Genomic DNA, 22914 nt, shown 5'->3' with positions numbered 1-22914 from the left:
TCCAACCATTTCTATTATTCAGCATCTACAGCAGCCTGAAAATCGATCCCTTCAAATACACATTCTCTAATAAATCAGAAATTCTGAATTTCACCTCCACAAAAAAAAAAAAGAAAAAAAACCTCTAGAATTGTCCAAAGATGCTGCAATTATTTTTATTTGACTTCCACCCCCTTTTTCTTTCTGAACGGCTGCCAATAATGTCATCTTGCACAAAAGATAAAGATCGTCTCTGCTTCATTAATCCAGAGATGGCTTGTTACCACCCGATGTAGCTTTCTATTATGTATAGAATATGGCAGAAGGCTGGAGTACCACATCGGAGGAGGGCTGTGAGGATGGTGCCATTGATCGCGCTATTATAGTTGGTAATTTAAATTGATTGAACAGTTTTAAATTTGATTGCAATATTATACTCGTGTGGTTCTGAAATTGCTGTGCGCTGTGGGGTAGTAACGCTCTGTGGCCAAAGAGAGACGGTTATCTATAAATCAACCCACTCTGCTTACTAGTTCTCTTAATTAAAGGAAACCCATGTACTATTATATATGAAGAACATGGCTTTTAAAGGGAATGGCAGCTTAAATATGTAACAGAGATTTAGGTGTAACTTTCTCCTCTTTGGAATTTAAAGGGATACTGTCATGGGAAAACATGTTTTTTTTTTTTAAGAATGCATCAGTTAGACTTCTGCACTGAAATCCATTTTTCAAAAGATTTTTCTATATTTAATATTGAAATATTGAGAGGTCATTCATAAAGTAAATATAAATATTACAAAAATCCCCAAATGCTTTAAATATTGAATTCAGCTTGATATATTAACAAAACACATTTTGACTATTTGTTTTTTCTTCAACTATGAAACAGAAATGAGATTGTAGAGGAGTGTGTAGTGTACTTGGTACATTGTCTGCTCATGTTCTTTCAGTATTTTGCAGAAAAAAGATCCCTCCATATTGAAATAAGAGAGAAGCCATACAGAGAAGTAGGTGTGGGTTGGTAAATTGTAGGAAAACTTAATCAAGTGCACCATCAATATACCTGTTGGCTGTGCAACATTGCAGCTGCACCTCCAGTAGAAGTAGGGTTAATGGGATAATAGTCTCTGGGAAGGGGCTGTGACTGTGGGATAACAGGTATAGTAGGGAGAGATGGTGCCTATAGTAACAGTGGGATAATAGTCTCTGGAAAGGGACTGTGACTGTGGGATAGCAGGTATAGTAGGGAGAGATGTTGCCTATAGTAACAGTGGGGATAATAGCCTCTGGGAAGGGACTGTGTCAGGTGGGATAGCAGGTATAGTAGGGAGAGATGGTGCCTATAGTAACAGTGGGGATAATAGTCTCTGGGAAGGGACTGTGACTGTGGGATAGCAGGTATAGTAGGGAGAGATGGTGCCTATAGTAACAGTGGGATAATAGTCTCTGGGAAGGGACTGTGACTGTGGTATAGCAGGTATAGTAGGGGGAGAAGGTGCCTATAGTAACAGTGGGGATAATAGTCTCTGGGAAGGGGCTGTGGCTGTGGGATAGCAGGTATAGTAGGGAGAGATAGTGCCTATAGTAGCAGTGGAGAATAGTCTCTGGGAAGGGACTGTGACTGTGGGATAGCAGGTATAGTAGGGAGAGATGGTGCCTATAGTAGCAGTGGGAGAATAGTCTCTGGGAAGGGACTGTGACTGTGGGATAGCAGGTATAGTAGGGAGAGATGGTGCCTATAGTAGCAGTGGGAGAATAGTCTCTGGGAAGGGACTGTGACTGTGGGATAGCAGGTATAGTAGGGAGAGATGGTGCATATAGTAATAGGGGGATAATAGTCTCTGGGAAGGGGTGTTTTTTTACCCTATATGGCTGATTTACCAGCTTAGGTACTACATTGCACTAATACAGTTTCCGATGGAAACCATAGGGAGAGATGATGACTATAGTAACAGTGGGGATAATAGTCTCTGGGAAGGGGCTTTGGCTGTGTGATACCATTTATAGTAGGGAGAGATGATGCCTATAGTAGCAGTGGGTTAATAGTCTCTGGGAAGGGACTGTGTCAGGTGGGATAGCAGGTATAGTAAGGAGAGGTGGTGCCTATAGTAACAGTGGGGATAATAGTCTCTGGGAGGAGACTGTGACTGTGGGATAGCAGGTATAGTAGGGAGAGATGGTGCCTATAGTAACAGTGGGGATAATAGTCTCTGGGAAGGGACTGTGACTGTGGGATATCAGGTATAGTAGGGAGAGATGGTGCCTATAGTAACAGTGGGATAATAGTCTTTGGGAAGGGACTGTGACTGTGGGATAGCAGGTATAGTAGGGAGAGATGGTGCCTATAGTAACAGTGGGATAATAGTCTCTGGGAAGGGAGTGTGACTGTGGGATAGCAGGTATAGTAGGGAGAGATGCTGTCTATAGTAGCAGTGGGATAATAGTCTCTGGAAAGGGACTGTGACTGTGGGATAGCAGGTATAGTAGGGAGAGATGGTGCCTATAGTTACATTGGGATAATAGTCTCTGGGAGGGGACTGTGACTGTGGGATAGCAGGTATAGTAGGGAGAGATGGTGCATATAGTAACAGTTGGAAGGGGAAGGGGTGTTTTTTTACCCTATATGGCTGATTTACCAGCTTAGGTACTACATTGCACTAATGCAGTTTCCAATGGAAACCATTCAAGCACCTAAGTTAGTATATCAGACCCAATGAGGTCATTCCCCAAATCCACCATTCTTTATGCAATGTTGTTCTTGATTGAGACATAAACGCTTGCTATATCCCTTAAGCCACCACAACTGAAATTTTGCCATGTGCACCACAAACCAGGTGGGAACATTTCTTGTAAAATAATCAACAGCTCCTCTCATAAAATCCCTTTTGCAAACATGCGTTGGGTGCATCATTCTGAAGGACGCTCCGTGTCTAAAACGGGATCTCTGTTATTTTATTTAGGAGCAGAGGAAATAAAAGCTGTGCACTTGGGGTATTGTTAAGGGCAATGGAAGGTGGATGGGAACTTAAAATATCTTTTTTATTTGTTCATAAAAAGAAATTTTTTTTGGATCGTGACCTTAGAATATAAGCTCCACTGGGGCAGGGGCTGATCGCAAGGTCATTTTAAAGGCTGAGTTACTTTTTTTTTTTACAAGATTTTCTGCCCTTCCAGGTTTGAGTTGTGTTTTTTACACTGACTGTGCACCCCACTCTTGCCCTGGGTTGAGAGCTCAAGGTAATCATGGAGAAGAGCCAGAGACAGGCTATGCAGTACCTGCACTTAATGCAATACTATTTGGCCCAGTGCCCTCTGCTCAATATCTCCTCATTTCTCCCACCACTTGTAAACCATTCTGGGTGCTCATCTGAACCTCTCTGTCAGAATAGTGCCCCTCTTGTGCCTAAGGCTTCTGCCTCTGTTTTCAGTGCCACAATCACGAATCAAGAGGCATCATATTAAGTATACAGGGCTCTCTACGTCAAGAGGGGGCCCCATTATTAACCCATTGGTCATGGGGGTCCAGGAAGGAAGGGGGCCTTGCCAGCAAACATAATGGGGCCCAAATGAATAAAAACAACTCATGAATACATGGCCTCACCCCTGATCACCCAGTCTTTCCCAATTTACTAAAAACCCTGCCATCTATCAGCCCAAAAAACTGCTCACTTACACTTTTATATGTTTTAGGGAGAATCTGCTCAACACCAATCATGAGGACAGTAAAGACTATGGCGGTGTGGTGAACAGTGATGGGCGAATTTCTCCCATTTTACTTTGCAGAAAAAATTGTGAATTTCTTGCAAATTCGTAAAACGGTGAAAAAACGAGAGGAAAAAATAGTGAAAATCGAAATTGACAATTTTGGACGCGCGTCCAAAAAGTCACTCGCTTCAATTTTGATGCTTGTGTTAAAGTCGACGAGTGTCCGAATAGGGTTGACATGCTACGATTTTGACGCAATCGGCTTTTCTGACGCGTGTCCAAAATTTTTTGATGCAGGCGAATTTTCGCTGTTGATTCGCGAATTTATTCACCAGCGGCGAAATGCAGAAATTCTCTGTAAATTCGTGGCAGGCGAATTTATTCACCCAACACTGCACAAGAATAGTTCCCAAGGCCAGTGTGTTTCTGAGTCAAGAGTAGCACAGACCCGGGGTAAGCGATTATAATCACTGTGGGGTCCCTAACAAATTGCCATCCCCCCCATAATAATTCAATCCCATCTCCTTTAAAAAAGAACTAATCAATTATCCCCAGTATGGGCTTGAAGTTGATTTGCTTTAGGGAGAGTACATAGGCTGTAAATTTGCTAGACTATACATTTATTTCCTGACTATAACTATATGAAATATACAACAATCCTAGGGATGCCTCTTTGTCCATAGATCATCAGATATATTGTACTTAAAACAAATGCTCTAAACCAGGACTGTATATAAAAGAAAATTGGCGAGTCCAAAGGAAAATATAAATCTACCTCATCTCATCATGGATCATAAAATACAGAATATATGTTCAAAGCCATTTTTACCGTCCTTCAGAGTCACTGACATGTAAATAATAGTCTGGAATGGATGAAAGATTGGATGGGAACTTAATATCAAAAAGACATCTGATGCTCTAAGGGGCATATTTATTATGCTGCATAAAATGAAAATTTGCAGAAAAAAACCTGTAAAAGCTATGTAAAATATATCATGGCGTGTGTAATTTTACGCCATTCAAATGCCACATTTGCCTCTGTTATTCTACATTGCTTCCGGCGGAAGTGAAAAAACACGCAAAGAATGGACGCCATTATTTAAATGGCGAAGCCTGACGATCTGTGGTTTTTTACACAACATAATAAATATGCCCCTAAATGGGTGGCTAAAATGACAAATGGAATTTAAGTCTCATCATATTTCATTATATTACAAGAAATCGAATGAGTCTCTCCTGTCCTAAAATGGGGAAACTCGACTTAAAGGGGCACTAAAATCAAGAAAGATTCAGTATCTATATTTTTGCCTGAAAAATAGATAATTCAATGAAGGTGAATTACTGGGTACAAAATTGTTTTATCTAAATTTACCTAAAGTTATTGTCTTTAGTCTGCCCCGCCTCCTGATAACTAAAGGCAAAAATATACAAAAAGATTTTTGGGTACTTTGAGTACCTACTTCTCCACGCTTAACTTCAGGCAGGGCAGTGGGCGTGTCGATGATGTATCAGGGGTGAGGCATTGCCGTTTTGGGGCAGGGCAGTGAAATCAGAGGCGGAGTAATAAAGTGACAATATAAGGGAATCCTGCCCTGTTTTTCCTAATTTGGAAAACCGTGCAGGCAGTTTTGACTCAGACAGCCCTTCCATAAACAGGATTCCATGAACAGCAATGATCCAGGACTTCACACTTGTCACAGGGGGTCACCATCTTGGAAAGTGTCTGTGACACTCACATGCTCAGTGGGCTCTGAGCAGCTGTTGAGAAGCTAAGCTTAGGGTTTGTCACAAATTATCCAGCAGAAAATGAGGTTGGCCTGTAATATAAACTGATGCTACAAAGATGATTATTACATTCTGATGCAGTTGCATTGGTTTCTGAGCTGCCATGTAGTAATTATCTGTATTAATTACTAATCAGCCTTATATTGTGACATTTTTATTCTATGTGTACTGTATATTGTGAGTGAGTCCCTAAGCTCAGTAAGTGACAGCAGCACAGAGCATGTGCAGTGAATCAGCAGAAAAGAAGATGGGGAGCTACTGGGGCATCTTTGGAGACACAGATCTTCACTGCAAAAGGGCTGTGGTTGCCTTGGGCTGGTACAGAAAGCAAAAACATTATGTACAACATATATAACCTATTTTGCACATGGTCTTAGAGATCATACATGACCCCCTATAGAGGCACTTTGGCGTACCCACTCCCAAATCCTAACTTGCATGTCATTTAGAATGATCAGGGGTTCCCAAACTTTTTTTTATATGTGAGCCACATGCAAATGTTAATAAAAGCAACACAAGCATGGAGGGGGTACCAAATAAATGATGTGATTGGCTATATGGTGGACTGACAGCCTGCAGGAGGCCCTGTTTAACATTACACTTGGTTTTTGTGAAACCAAAACCAGGAATTCAAAAAGCCCTTCAGTAAATTTGCCCCATAGTGAGTTGATGATACTGTTATTATGTGTATATTTTGCATTCCCTAAACCCTTTCCCCCATTCTTTCTTTCTGTACCCTTCCCCTGTTAAAAATGAAAAAAAAAAAAAGGATTGAAAAAAATGTGCATTATATTGTTCTAGAGACTGTTCTAGGACATGGTGTTCTAGGACTGATAGCTATTTCAGGACATGCTGTTCTAGGGACTGATAGTATTTCCAGGACATGGTGTTCTAGGGACTGATAGTATTTCTAGGACATGGTGTTCTAGGACTGATAGTATTTCCAGGACATGGTGTTCTAGGGACTGATAGTATTTCCAGGACATGGTGTTCTAGGGACTGATAGTATTTCCAGGACATGGTGTTCTAGGGACTGATAGTATTTCTAGGACATGGTGTTCTAGGACTGATAGTATTTCCAGGACATGGTGTTCTAGGGACTGATAGTATTTCCAGGACATGGTGTTCTAGGGACTGATAGTATTTCCAGGACATGGTGTTCTAGGGACTGATAGTATTTCCAGGACATGGTGTTCTAGGGACTGATAGTATTTCCAAGACATGGTGTTCTAGGGACTGATAGTATTTCCAGGACATGGTATTCTAGGGACTGATAGTTATTCCAGGACATGCTGTTATAGGGACTGATAGCATACCTCCCAAATGTCCCGTTTTCAGTGAGACAGTCCCGCTTTTGACAGCTCAACCCACAGTCCCACGTTTGTACTGAAAAGTCCAAAAAGTCTGCACTGAACAGCCAGAAAAAGAAACAAAGTTTCTAACTTAATTGGCTTTTGGCAGAAAGCCCAGAACAGCCACCAGGTGCAACTAAGATATTTTGTAACAATTTTGAGATAAGCAAATAAGTAATTGTAACAATTTAGATAAGAAGGTCCCTTGGGAAAAGTTAGACTCACAGCTTACCTTTATTAGCAAAACTGTAGTAACTGAAAACACAGAAATATGTTCAAACTTTCATAACCTGCCAAATTTTGTAAAATTAAAATGGTAATTAGGGGGTGTGGCCACATAAACTGGGCGTGGGCAACAATTTTGTCCATGTTGTTATTTCCAAAATGTTGGGAGGTATGCTGATAGTATTTCCAGGACATGCTGTTCTTGGGTCTGATATTAATTCTACCTTCATGAATTTCATTAAAGGATGCCCAATATATATTTATTTGGCTATTAAGAGGAACAAACATAACTGTATGTTATAGTCTACAACTTTCAGCATGACCATACTATCTACCCTTGAGTGATGGCCAACTATTTAGCATGAAATATAGAGGGTGCATGCCTATAATGTACATTCATTTCTACCTGTTGCTAGAATGTGAGCAGTCATATCCTCCTCCAGGCTTCCCACGATTGGTTAATGATACATGCACCACAGTTTAACCTTTGCATGTCAACGCTCAGGTGACTCAGCTCAGAAACCAACATATTCTTCAATAGCTCTTATGCACTGAGTAATTGTGGTTGACCTTGGGAAGTCCTAACAAGTGATTATAGTGTAATATTTGCACCATGAGCATGATTTCTGTGTATTACAATAAAATAGCAATATCTGCTAGAAATTCTCATTTATTGCACTTTCACAAACATACATGAGTGCCTGTAAAATATACGATTTAAGGTGTTGTAGGGTAGTTTAGAAGGAGGTGCACTGAGGAGTTGTGGGATACTCAAAGTCCAGGGAACTTTAAGTATCACTCATGTATTATAAAGGATAATGTAACCTCTTCTGTAAATTATAAGGATATTAGAAGTCACTGAAGGGTTCTGTGACCAAATAAAGGCACAAGGCTGCAGGCTAAGTTATACAGGGAATTCCGAGTATCACTCGTGTATTATAAGGGATAATGTACCCCCTACTGTAAATTATACGGATAGTAAATTATAAAAATATATGAGTAGTCACCGATGGGTTCTGTGACTATATATAAAGGCACAAGGCTGCAGGCTGAGTTATACAGGGAACTCCGAGTATCACTCGTGTATTATAAGGGATAATGTACCCCCTACTGTAAATTATACGGATATTAGAAGTCACTGAAGGGTTCTGTGACCATATAAAGGCACAAGGCTGCAGGCTGAGTTATACAGGGAACTCTGAGTATCACTCATGTATTATAAGGGATAATGTACCCCCTACTGTAAATTATAAGGATATTAGATGTCACTGAGGGGTTCAGTTCCAAATAATTGTATATTTCATACATCCAAAAAAATAAAATCCATTAAAAAAAAAAAATTATATATATATATATATATTTCTATTTAGTACTTTAACTTATGACATTATTAAGCCCTACTTATAAGTAGGGATACACTGAATCCAGGATTCTGCCTTTTTCAGCAGGATTCTGATTTGGCCGAATCCTTCTGCCCGGCCAAACAAGGGAAATCTCTGGACTCACAAAACAAGGAAGTAAAAAAACTTTCCCCTACCCAACCCTAATTTTCTTATGCAAATTAGGATTGGGATTAGTTTCAGTATTCGGACGAATCTCTCGCAAAGGATTCAGGGATTCGGCCAAATCCAAAATAGTGGTGCATCCCTACTTAATAGGATAGTTTACAGGTAATTCATGGTCATTGCATATTATATATCAATGCATAAACACATACTGTGTGTGTATGTATATATATATATATATATATATATATATATATATATATATATATATATATATATATATATATATATATATATATATATATTTAGATCTGTAAAATAACCTGTAATTTTCACTGTGCAAACAGCACATACCCAGCATGGCATCTGAATACTATATTGTGCTGAAATTACTGAAGAAGAAATGACAAAATTAAACAATCCACTCAACCAAGTTAGCAAATTAATCTTTTTAATTTAAGTCCAGGCTCCAAAGCCTGAATAATTTCAGATAACACACAGCAGATGCAAAATGAAAGATACAATCTTATTTCCATTATAAAAGTTTAAAACAAAAAAAAAGAGAGAGAGAAATAGAGGGGAAAAAACTTTTGTGGTGCTCAAATTATAATTTTGGATGCAATGTGTTACCTCAACTGGATCTGAGAGGAATCTGTAACCTAGACATGAATAGTATGTTCCAGAGAGCACAATTCCTTTAATCAGGGCTCCAAGGCCTTAGAGGGATAGTTCACGTTAAAATTCATGGAGAAAACTTGCAGTTAGTGTTTTGTGGGTCTTTGTTTTTACTACTATAGGGGTTATTTATCAAAGTCCGAATTTATATCAATATTTTCTGCTACAAACTCCGATCAAATCCGTTCAGGTTTTTTTGCATCTATTTATTAAATTTTCCCGAAAATTTGCTTTGCAGAAAAAAAAACAATTTTCACAATTTTTTTTTGATTTATCATCCAATTTTTTTTGATTTATCATCCAATTTTTACGGATTTTTTACCCGAAAACTCTGAAAACTTCGGAGTATTGAACGAAACCCAGCCCACATCAAAAAATCATTGGGACTTATATTGACTTATATGCAGCCTCGACAGGTTTGGTTTAGCAAACACTAAAATGTTTTTTGTTTTTGTTTTGTTATTAAAAATTTCATACTGATATTATATCTTGTCTATGTAAAAAAAAGTATAACCTAATGTGTGGAGTTGGGCAAAAAACATGATACAATGGCTGTCCAAACTCATCAGTAGTGATGGGCGAAATCGCGAAATGCATTGAAGTCAATGCGACAATTTTTATGCGCAATTTTGACGCGTTGCAATTTTTTTTGACTCGTCTGATTTTTCACAAGTGATTGTTGTCACAGTTTCGCTAATTAATCTGCATGCGGCAAAATGCCGAAATTCGCTGTGAATTCATGTCTGGTGAATTTATTCGCCCACCACTACTCATCAGAAGCATTACAGAATTATGTCCAACTTGGAAAGGTAAGCAATTTCAAAGAGACGTTACCTACTATGAATAGTAAAACCATGGGAGGATTATAATTTTGGGCCCCTTCCCTCTAGTGTCAACGCAGTACTATTCTCTGAGAACTACTGGATATGGTCTTGCCGTTCTTCTGCATCACAGGTATTGCTTCAGAAGCACTATAACAGTCGGTTGTAGTATAGGGGTTCAAAAAAGATTTCTCCATCCATTATTTAGATATGTTTTGGGAAAAGAGGGTTTCATAATGGCTTGTTGTGTCAGGTGGTTCATATTCCATACAGAGGATGGATAGTGCTGAAAAACCAGGGGCAGTGGGAGTAAAAGACCTCATTGTAGATAGGGCTAGCTAGTTAGCTCCTGTAATAGCACACTCTATTAATGTTAGATAGGATTAGGGTAGTTAGTAGAGCAGTCAGAGGCTCCAATGAGGAAAGCAGGAAGGTAAAGGACCTTAGAGTCCCCATGAGGTACACCATTATAAGGGCTTTGTACTCTTGGACTAAACACATACCAAGTGAGTACTACGGCTGGTTTTATCTACTACCCTCCCTGTGTCCATGTCGTCATTAAAGTAACTACACGGAGATATTTTGAGACACTGTGTACCATTTGAAAATTTAATTTGCCACATTTATGAGCCTGTTGACTGAAGTCTGGTGTAAAGTTCCGGCAATAAAATAAATGTGTTTTAAGAATCACTTTCACCCATCCTTTTTAAAATCAGTGAGGTGTGTGTAAGAAGTCAGTGACGAGTGAATAAATTCGGCAGGCACAAATTTGTGTTGAATTTCCGCTTTTCGCCGCCGGCGAATAAATTTGTGAAACTGCCGCCAAACTTCACCTGTGAAAATTCACTGATGGCAAAAAAATTTTGACGCGCGTTGGAAAAGTCGCTCGCATCAAAACCTTCTGGGGTCAATATTATTCGAAATTCCATTGGCTTTAACGCCGGCGTCAAAATTAGCGCAATTGTCAGAATTGACACGGGCATCAAAAATGGAGCGCCCGTCAAAATTTGCATTTATCGACGCGAAACGGGACAAATTTGACCTTAACTGATGGAAACCTTTAATTCCAAACAACAGTGAGGGCCCACTTAAGAGTCCTGTGTAACACATGCTCTACGAGGAGTTGCAATTTACCAAGCCTGTAACAAGTGCTGAACAGCCAATGTGCTGAGAGGTAACGAGTAACAACCAAGGGTAAAAATGATCCCACCTTCTAAAAAGGTTATGTGGCTAATAACACAAAAATTCTTCATTGGAAAAAATATAGGGGGCTGGGGTTCAACTGCTATGAATATTTTATTTTACAGACCTAAATTCTAAGATTTTAATTCCAAGAGGTATGCAGCCACGTTAGGAACGCCACAAATAAACAGTGGTTGGGGATTGAAATGAATGGCTCATATCCCCATGCAATCATATAAGGCTCTATTATTCTGTAGAAGAAAATATGTAATTACACTAGGCTGGGTTCCTCATAAATAATTTCTAAATAGACCCCTTCAGGTTGTGTTGCTTGATTTATGGCCCTGTCACCGCATGGCGGGTGGCTACAAATGATAAATAACAGAATTGTTCCTTGTGAGTTGCGACCCCATTGTAAGATTAAAACCCACCCTTGGATGAAGTTTATTTTAATACACATTTAAAAGCATACTATCATTATTACCCTTTTTAACTAAGGCTTTAATTGTGTTAGGAAAGTTAATTTATTTTTGTCCAAATTTTTATTTCAAAAGGTAATTGTAATGCATGTGAAAAAATTCATCAATTTGATGTGTAGGGGGTTATTTATCAAATTTATCTCAATAGGTTCTGCTACAAACTCCGATCAAATCCGCCTGGGGTTTTTACGCTTATTTATTACATTTTCCCAAAAATTTGCTTTGCAGGAAAAAATCTGATTTTCACTATTTACTCTGATTTTTCATCCGATTTTCAATATTTTTTTAGGATTTTTCACCTGAAAACTCAGATTTTTTGCCTGAAAACTTCGGGGTACAGGTATGGGACCTGTTATCCAGAATGCTCAGGACCTGGGGTATTCTGGATAAGGGATCTTTCCATAATTTGGATCTTCATCCCTTAAATCTACTTTAAAATCATGTAAACATGAAATAAACCCAATAGGCTAGTTTTGTGTCCAATAAGGATTAATTATATCTTTGGGATCAAGTACAAGGTACTCTTTTATTATTATATATACTTAAATAATTCTCCAAAGGCATGCTTATAAGTAAAACATATAGTTTATTACATCAAAGTATTAAAAACTCTTTTATTATTACAGAGAAAAAGGAATTAAATTAGAAATTAAAGGAAGTTTTAAAAATTTGGATTATTTCATTATAATGGAGTCTATGGGAGACAGCCTTTCCTTAATTCGGAGCCTTCTGGATTACAGGTTTCCAGATAAGGGATTGCACGAAAACCAGCGCACATCAAAAAATCTTTGGGACTTCCCCCATTGACTTATATGCAACATTGACAGGTCTGAGATGCCGGATTTTCTGATTCAGACTTTTCAGTCCTTGGGGGTTTAATACATTTCGAAAAATTTGTGATTTTTTAAAAGTTACATCTTATAAAAAAAAAAAATCAAAAATTTTTAGTGATTTTTGCATTCTGAGTTTAGTAAATAACCCCCTTTTACAGAAAGTGTTTTTTCTGGTGATTTTCTTTATTATACAGTAGCAGATTTGCAAATATTTGGAGAAAGATTTCAACCTTTTTTTCGGAAAAATTATATACATGCAATTTTTAATTCTTGGCAAGCAAAAGAATGTGTGAAACACCGCCTATTTATGGTTATTATGAGAAATTTCACCAGAAGCTAAACATTTTTGTAAATGTTTAACTTACTATTATATTAAATTGATAATTTTATAGACTTTTGCTATATATATCTGCAATTTTATCCATAGGGTTTATTGGTTTTCTCTACCCCAGAGCAGGTGAAAATTACTTGATGAAATTTGAAAAGTGCTTTTCATAAACAGAGAAAACATTATTAGAGCAATTACTAGTGAAAAATTAGAAAACCTTTAAGGGGCAAATTTATCAAGGGTCGAAGTGAATTCGAGGGAATTTTCGTAGTAAAATAATTAAAAGTAATTTTTTTGGATACTTCGACCATCGAATAGGATACTACGACTTCGACTAGAAGTAAAATTGTTCGAATATTCGACCATTCGATAATCGAAGTACTGTCTCTTTAAAAAAAACTTCGACTTCAATACTTCGTCAAATTAAATCTCCCGAAGTGTTTTGTTAGCCTATGGGGAACTTCTACAGCATTTTTCTAAGTTTTTTGAAGTCGAAGTTAAATCGTACGATAAAATCATTCTAACTGTTCGATTCAAAGGATTTAATCGTTCCATCGAATTATTTTACTTGACTGCAGAATACCCAAATCGATGAAAAAAGTTCGAATTCGATATTCGAATTCAAAGTATTTAAATTCGATGGTCGAATGTCGAAGTATTTTTTACTTCGAAATTTGACCCTTGATAAATCTGCCCCTGTATGTCTGAATGGCTAAAAAATGTCCAATTAGTCAATTCTAATACATTTTTCAAATGGTCTTCATTATTTATTTTTTGTAGTTTTTTTTTAAATATTTGCCTTCTTTTGACTCTTTTGACACTGGACTAAAAATGTAAGGCTACAAATGTATTGCTACTTTTTATTACTCATCTTTCTATACAGGACCTCTCCTATTCATATACCAGTGTTTTATTCATATCAATGCATGGTTGCTAAGGTAATTTGGACCCAGCAACAGATTGCTGAAATTGCAAACTGGAGAGCTGCTAAATAACTCAAAAACTACAAAATGAAAACCAATTTCAAATTGTCTCCGAATATCACCCTCTACATCATACTAAAGATTAATTTAAAGATAAACATCCCCTTTAATTGGCAAAGTTTTGTATTAGAGTTTTTTGTGATTTTTACACTTCATTAAAGGAACAGTAACAACAAAAAAATGAAAATCTTTTAAACCAATGAAAATATAATGTATTGTTGTGCTGCACTGGTATTTTTTATTTAAACAAGCTGCTGTGTAGCCATGGGGGCAGCCATTCAAAGCTGAAAAAAGGGGAAAAGGCACAGGATCCACAGCATAACAGATAAACTCTGTAGAACACAATGGGATTCTTCAGAACTTATCTGTTATCTACTGTGTGTCTTCTGCTTGAATGGCTGCCCCCATGGCTACACAGCAGCTTATTTATATAAACTATAGTTGTGTTTCTGAAGCAAATACATTCGTTTTACTAGTGCAGGGCAATAGTACATTATATTCCTTTAAAACATTTTAATTTTTTGGTGTTACTGTTCCTTACATCTCAAATTTATTAGAGTTTTAGAGAAATAAAAAACAAATTTAAAGAAAAAATCTACTTTTTAAAAATGGAGCACTTGAGGAAAAAATGTGACAGTTAAATTTGAGCAGAGGAAACAAAATTTCCTTTATCCCTTTATTAATATTTCTGCTTCTGACAATAATGCATACTGGTTGAAACGGGACATAGAGCCCCCCCCCAACAGTATATAAGCCTAGTTCTAGAACAAAAATCTAAAATAATAACATAAACATAGTAGAATTCCATAAATACTACCGTTTTCCTATTTATGTAAGGTTTCAAATGGGTTTGCTTTCTTTTCTCTCTGTATGCAATAATGTTAAAAAAAATAAGAATTATAATAATTAGGGATGGGCGAATTTGACCCGTTTCGTTTCGTCAAAAATTTGCCACCGGCGAATTGTCGCAGACGCCCATTAAAGTCTATGGGCGTCAAAAAAATATTTTTGTTGTGCGTCTTTTTTTTTTTGACGCACACAGCCATACAAGTCTATGGGCGTCAATTCTGCGGCGAAAGAAGGTGAAAAAATTTGCCCATCCCTAATAATAACAATATTATAATAATAGTATTAAATTGTGTTCATCTTGGAGCTGCAAACACTTTTTTTTTTTAGATAGAAAATGATTATGGAAAATAGGTTAACAAAACAAGGTTGAAAGTGATCAGCTGGAAAGTAAAACACAGGTAAATTACGGGCATTGATACTTTCTTACACATGGGATCCGTTATCTGCAAACCTGTTATCCAGAAACCTCTGAATTATGAAAAGGAAATCAACATAGACTCCATTTTATCCAGATAATACAAATTTATTAAAATGACTTTCTCTCTGTAATAATAAAACAGTAGCTTGCACTTGATCCAAACTAAGATATAATTAATCAGGAAGCAAAACCAGCCTATTGGGTTTATTTAATGTCTCCATGATTTTCAAATTACGGAAAGATCTGTTATCTGGAAAATCCTTGGTCCTGAGCATTCTGGATAACAGGTCCCACGCCTGTATACCCAAGCCATTTGATTACAGTCCTTGTTCCAAAAGTGGAGCCAAAGAATATATTTCAATTTTTGGTAAAATTGTCCAGAAGTTTTGATTCTCTTAAATCCCGAAAAGTTATTCTAACCTCTTAATGTGCCCACATATCAAAGATGGCTCCCTCCTTGTTTTAAAGTCATGGTAGATTCAAATATGTTTGCTAGTTTCTATTCTGTTCTGCTGCTGGTATATTATTTTCCTTTCTGTGGTCTCCTGTCACTGTCTCTGGTCTGACTTGTCTGTAACTCAATTGTTTTCTAAATCAAAAAATAAAAGCTCACTACTGGTATGTACAGTATCTGGTATCTATCTATACTGGCATGTTTTGATACTGAAACTGGGTAAATGCTATTTAAGGGCTTAAGGCAGAGTTTCTTTTAATTCCCCTTAAATAAGAAACTGTTTCAGAGGGCTTTCCCTTTCTAGCTCAGCCATTGAAGTTTAATACAGATATGGAATCCATTATCCGGAAACCCGTAATCTAGAAATTTTATCCAAAAAACCCCCCAAATTTTACGATTCCCTTTTTTTCTGTAATAATGAAACAGTGGCTTGTACTGGATCCCAACTAAGAAATAATTAATCCTTATTGGAAGAAAAAACAGCCTATTGGGTTTATTTAATATTTTCATGATTTTTTAGTAGACTAAGGGGCCGATTCACTAACTTCGAGTGAAGGATTCGAAGTAAAAAAACTTCAAATTTCGAAGTTTTTTTGGGCTACTTCGACCATCGAATGGGCTACTTCGACCTTCGACTACGACTATCGAAGGATTCGAAGTAAAAATCGTTCGACTATTCGACCATTCGATAGTCGAAGTACTGTCTCTTTAAAAAAAACTTCTACCCCCTAGTTCGCCATCTAAAAGCTACCGAAGTCAATGTTAGCCTATGGGGAAGGTCCCCATAGGCTTGCCTAACTTTTTTTGATCGAAGGATATTCCTTCGATCGTTGGATTTAAATCCTTCGAATCGTTCGATTCGAAGGATTTAATCGTTCGATCGAAGGAATTATCCTTCGATCGTTCGATCGTACTATCTGCGCTAAATCCTTCGACTTCGATATTCAAAGTCGAAGGATTTTAATTCCCAGTCGAATATCGCGGGTTAATTAACCCTCGATATTTGACCCTTAGTGAATCAGCCCCTTAAGGTATAAAGATCCAAATTACAAAAAATCCGTTATCCAGAAAACCCCAGGTTGCATACCTGTAGAAAGGACTGTATTCAGGATTGACTAAGACTATTGTGAATTCAGTTTGCATGGCTTCATATAGCAACATATGTGTTTGCCTGCTTGGTTTATTGGCTGCTTTAATTTGCATAGAATTCTATCACCATTATGAAGGTGCAGCCATAACACACAACTATTACATAGCTGTCTTATAGGGTTATCTAGTTACATGAGCAATATTTGCCAGTAACCATAGCAAACAATGAGATGTTTTCCTTTCATTATTCTAACTGAACTAGACCTGTAACCACTATATACTGATTAGCTGCTGAATAGTGCATGTAATCTTAGTATGGCTGCAACACTCAGCTGCAAACCTTGGGCATAGACGTAAGAAAGATTAAAATATATGTACAGAAACATTGTCAATGTGCTCATATAATAATTGTATAATTTGCACTTGTATAATAAATAATGTTAAAGGGGACCTGTCACCCTAAGAAATTATTTCAAATTGTTTTCTATCATGTTAGTTGAGCAAAATAAACTTTACTTACATTGTATTTATTATTTACATTTTGTTTCCTTCTGTCTTGGAAAATGCAATTCATTATATTCAAACTGAGAATTTAGGAATTACAAATCTATTATCCAATAAATTCGGCTAATTCCCAGTGCATAAATAATTATTAATGTCTCACAAAATGTCTTTTGATACATGTATGGCAGCTAGAAACACCCTTAGGGCTCTTACAGACGAGCGTTTTTACCTGCGCTCCCCTGCGTTCCGTTTTTCTGCGTTCAGCCACAGGGGAGCGCAGGGATAGACACATTACATTTTTTCCAATGGGGCTGTACTCACACAGGCGCCGAACGCAGGTTGAGGCGCAACATGCTGCATTTTTCCTGCGTTCGGCGCCTACACGCGCCTGTGTGAGTACAGCAACATTGGAAAAAATGTAATGCGTCTATTCCTGCGCTCCCCTGCGGCTGAACGCAGAGAAACGGAACGAAGGGGGGCACAGGTAAAAACGCTCGTCTGTAAGAGCCCTTATACTGCATACAGCTGAAAGGTGTTCCCTAATTTTACTTAAATTGGCAAAGGTTTGGCTCAACGGGTTTTTATAATACAGGTATGGGACCTGTTAAGTACTGATTTATTATTACAGAGAAAAAGAAAATCATTTAAAAAAAAAAATGGATTATTTGGATAAAATGGAGTCTATGGGGCAAATTTACTTACATAGTTACATAGTTAAATTGGGTTGAAAAAAGACAAAGTCCATCAAGTTCAACCCCTCCAAATGAAAACCCAGCATCCATACACACACCCCTCTCTACTTTTAATTAAATTCTATATACCCATACCTATACTAACTATAGAGCTTAGTATCACAATAGCCTTGGATATTATGTCTGTCCAAGAAATCATCCAAGCCATTCTTAAAGGCATTAACTGAATCAGCCATCACAACATCACCCGGCAGTGCATTCCACAACCTCACTGTCCTGACTGTGAAGAACCCCCTACGTTGCTTCAAATGAAAGTTCTTTTCTTCTAGTCTAAAGGGGAGGCCTCTGGTACGGTGATCCACTTTATGGGTAAAAAGGTCCCCTGCTATTTGTCTATAATGTCCTCTAATGTACTTGTAAAGTGTAATCATGTCCCCTCGCATGCGCCTTTTTTCCAGAGAAAACTACCCGAACCTTGACAGTCTACCCTCATAATTTAACTCTTCCCTCCCTCTAACCAGTTTAGTTGCACTAAGTCTCTGCACTCTCTCCAGCTCATTTATATCCCTCTTAAGGACTGGAGTCCAAAACTGCACTGCATACTCCAGATGAGGCCTTACCAGGGACCTATAGATATATATAAATACTATTTTAAGACCAGTCATCTAAACATGACCTTCCCCAAGGACAAAAAGCCATGGCTAGGATACCATAACACTGAGCATAAAAGTTCTTTTGTCTGCATGGCCAGTGTATTGTTACTGTAAAATAATGTTAATGAACCATAATATTAGTAAGTGTTATCATTTAGAGAGGCATACTCTAATAATCGAATAATATTTCATTCTGATTTACACTTGTATGTATAATAAACAAATAACTATTCAATGTAGACTTTATTTTGCTTTCCAAATTATTGGAATATAAAGAAAGATGTAGGAGAGAGACATTTCAGCCACATAAAGCAAAGTGAGTTAACCTCCAAAAAGCAGCACAGCTGTACGTATCAAATGCAGCACCAAAACTTTCCACCGATCACTCTCGGTTTAGAGTGAAAATAAACCATAAACCCCCCCTTCCCTCCGTTTCTGTTGCGATTCTCCACTTGGAAAGTAGTCTGCCTCTCCATGTGATGTCAGATACAAGAAATGAAAACTAGAAGATGATTTCCAAAGAGCAATCACACAAAGTAGGTAGGTAGAATGACTCATTTCTGCTGAACTAAAAATTCCCAAACCTGTTAGGGGGGTAGTCACACTGATTCTTGAAGCACAGATGCTTTCCCACCATGCACAAGAGAAGAGAGCCGGCCAAGATGAACCACACTGACCAATCAGATGTGACAATTTGCATGAAGAATACTGAGTGTCGATATTTTCTTTTTCCATATCCGTCGAATCACTGTAACCGCACTTAGTCTGAGGGCCCACGAAGCACACGTGTTCAAACGACACTTGCCCACGCTTGTTCATTTCCAGTCCGTATGCAGTTTCCTAGCCGGCGAGATGAAACAGACACTTGTTTTCTGACTACTAAATGGTTTCACCCAGTGGTGCCGGGAAAAAATTCCATCAACGGTGTCAAGTGCCTGGTTTGCCCTACTGTTTAGATGATTCCATTAGTACCTGTGCTGGAAATATAATTTTGGTTACCAGATCTATCAGGTTTGGCTTTGTGTTCCTGTGTTCTGCAACTGCTAACCTCCGTCATGGGACTTCTGTTGTATTGTCACTCTTGGCCACTTGGGCATGGGGGGGGATCAAACCGGAAGGTTGCCTGAATACTTAGCTTGCTACCTCTTCTGAAGGAATGTATATATCCTGATCTCAATTGAAAGACTTGCTTGCAGTAGAGTAAAATTTAAAAAAAATGTTGCTCTGTACAGGTTTGAGTCGTAGTCTCAGGATGCTTGGGAAAGGAAAGTAAGGTGGTCACATGGTGCTAATACTTTTTTCTCCAGGCCAGCTAATGTTTCTTCTAAAAGTAGCTGGAGGAAAAACTCTTGAATCTACTGGGGGTGATTAACATATTGCCCTCCAGTGAATTTGGCTTTCCTAGTCTTTAAAGTTTCTCAGGTTAGTAAATGAGCATATCTCCTCCTGATTTGACCACCCAAGTGGGTGCTGATCCAGACTCCAGGTAGAGCACAATTTTATCCTTGGCCACTGGGATCATCTGCCTGGTCTAATCATTATCTAACAACAATCTTCAATCAAACCTACATAAGACAGGCTAAAATGATTCTGCAATAGGTTGCTGACTAGGGAAACTAAGACGCCTATTTTCAACATTGAGATTTGTGTAGCATTAGAGGCTTTTTCAACCACGACTAAACACGCATTTTAAAAAAGCACGAATGTCTACTTTATTAAAAGATCCAAATTTCAAGCCTCCAATTGACTTCTATATGACCTTGCCAGCTTTTAGATGGAGAATTTTTGCATTAGAGTTTTTTGACATTTTGGAGAAGTTTTGTATTAGACTTTTTTGGAGTTTTTTTACACTTAATAAATAATAATAATAATTACATATTTTTTTTTTGTGGTTTAGAGTAATTTTTAGCCCGTAAGACCCTAATGGACAGATTCATCAAGGGTCGAATTTCGAGGTGATGGGAGTTTTTTTAAACTCCCATCAACTCTAAATTCGAATAAAAAAAGACCAAGTCGAAATATTAAAAAAATCTAAGTTTTAACTTTGAGCGAAAAGGCTGTATTCGATCATTCGAATCAAATTCGGATCATATTCTATCGAATTGGATTCAAAGTATTTCGAAAAAAAACCTTTGATTTTTCAAAGTCCACCACATGACTCCAAATAGGTTCTAAAACAGCAATTCAGCAGGTTTTAGATGGCGAATGGTCAAAGTCGAATTTTTAAAGAGACAGTACATTATAAATTTCGATATTCACATTTTTTTCAAATTCGAATCGAATTTGGACTATTCCCTAGTAAAAGTATACTAAATTTAGCTCGAAATTTGAATTTAAAATTTTGATTTTTCAATTCGACCCTTGATAAATCTGCCCCTTAGACTATCACTGGCCAAATTAGCACCCCCTTCCAAATTGTATTCTGACTGTTGCTCAGACCTACCATCCACTACTTTTCAGCAGTCTAGAGACACGGCACACCCACAGCTAGGGACCTCAGGATGCTCAAATACTGACATATTTGGAACTCTCTGTATATATACAGTATCTTCAATTAACATTTTTACTTTAGCATTTTTTCACCAGAATACCCAATTTATACACAACTGTTTTGATTAAATAGGAGATATTTTAGGGGTTGTTCACCTTTAAATTAACCGTTAGTATGATGTAGAGAGTGATATGCTAAGACAATTTGAAATTATTTTTCTTTTTTTTATTATTTGTGGCATAAAGTTATAACGATTTGCCTTAATGTGTTTTTATTCTTCAGCAGTTAAATGTCAGCCTGACTCTAGTTAAACAATCCAGGTCGGCCGTTAACGACAGACAGATGTTTAATGGCTCAGCGAATGAAGACACCTTGAGACACATTTCTTAAACAGCAGCTTTCATTAGAAGACAAAATCAAAATGTTTTGCAAATCTATTTGACAGAATCTATTTTTTTCTGTTTTTTTTTAAATTATTTAATTATTTTCTTTTTTCTCCTTGTGGCTGCAGAGAACTCATGCTGTGAGTCACAGTCTGGCCTCTCAAGCTGATTCCAGCGCGTCTGAATCATGAATCATTTATGTCATAACAATTAATACCAAAAATACAGATTTATGAACATCTACAACAACCTGGATGTAGGTTTAATGCTATAAAAGTTCCCCTTTTATACAAAAAAGTGTAGTATATAGGGGACAAGTCTAGGATGCAATGACTAGGATTAACAGTCATGCATAGATGTGCCAGTGTACCTTTCAAGGGGCAATAAATACACCTATGTTTAGCATGAGTTCAATGAGTTGCAGGAGAGGTATAGTGCCTCTTGTTTTGCATTAAAGTGTAGAACAATGAAACTGAATGAACTTTTATTCTCCATCTATCTGATCATTTAGAGATACAGTTTTGTGTAAAAAAGAGACAATAAAAGCATTCCCCAAGGAAAGACACCTGGTCCTGATGGGATCCATATAGAATGGTACAAAAAATACACTGATCTATTGGCCCCAAGCCTGGCAATTTCATTTAATGGAATAAACAGGAGCAATACTTTACCTAATTCCTGCTATGATGCTCATGTCACTCTAAAAAAAACCCTGATAAACCCCCTGATCGATGTGAATCATAACGTCTAATATCCTTACATAACTCAGATGTGAAGATCTTTGCTAAAGTCCTGGCCAATTAGTTATTTCAGAGCTGATCAGCCCATATCAGACAGATTTTATGCCCAACAAAGCTACTGATATTAATGTACAACGTCTCTTTACTAATTTATCTATTCAGCATGATAATGCAGGGAGTAATATTGTGGTGTCCCTGGATACAGTCAAAGCCTTCAATACAGTTCAGTGGCAGTATCTCTGGGAGGTACTAGCCCGATATAGATTTGGCCCTAGGTTCAAAGCTTGGAAAGAGGGGCTATATACTCATCCTCAGGCAAGAATACTGGTAAATGGTAGGCTGTCCACAAGCATTCACTTAGAGAGGGGCACCTGCCAGGGTTGCCCACTCTCCCCCATGCTTTTTGCTTTGACCATTGAGCCCCTTGCCATCCAAGTTAGGGGGAATCCAGGAATTGAGGGCCTAAAAATAGGAAATGTAGTCGAAAAAATATCTTTTTATGCCGATGACATGTTGTTATATTTAGCCAACCCACACCAGGCCTTAGAGAACCTTAATAAAGTGTTGGCTGCATTTGGTCAACATTCAGGACTTAAAGGGATACTGTCATGGGAAAAAAAAATTTTTTTCAAAATGAATCAGTTAATAGTGCTGCTCCAGCAGAATTCTGTACTGAAATCCATTTCTCAAAAGAGCAAACAGATTTTTTTAAATTCAATTTTGAAATCTGACATGGGGCTAGACATTTTGTCAATTTCCCAGCTGCCCCAAGTCATGTGACTTGTGC

The sequence above is a fragment of the Xenopus laevis genome, chromosome 9_10L, assembly GCF_017654675.1.
Source record: "Xenopus laevis strain J_2021 chromosome 9_10L, Xenopus_laevis_v10.1, whole genome shotgun sequence".
NCBI lineage: Eukaryota > Metazoa > Chordata > Amphibia > Anura > Pipidae > Xenopus > Xenopus laevis.
This window is presented reverse-complemented; position numbering follows the sequence as displayed.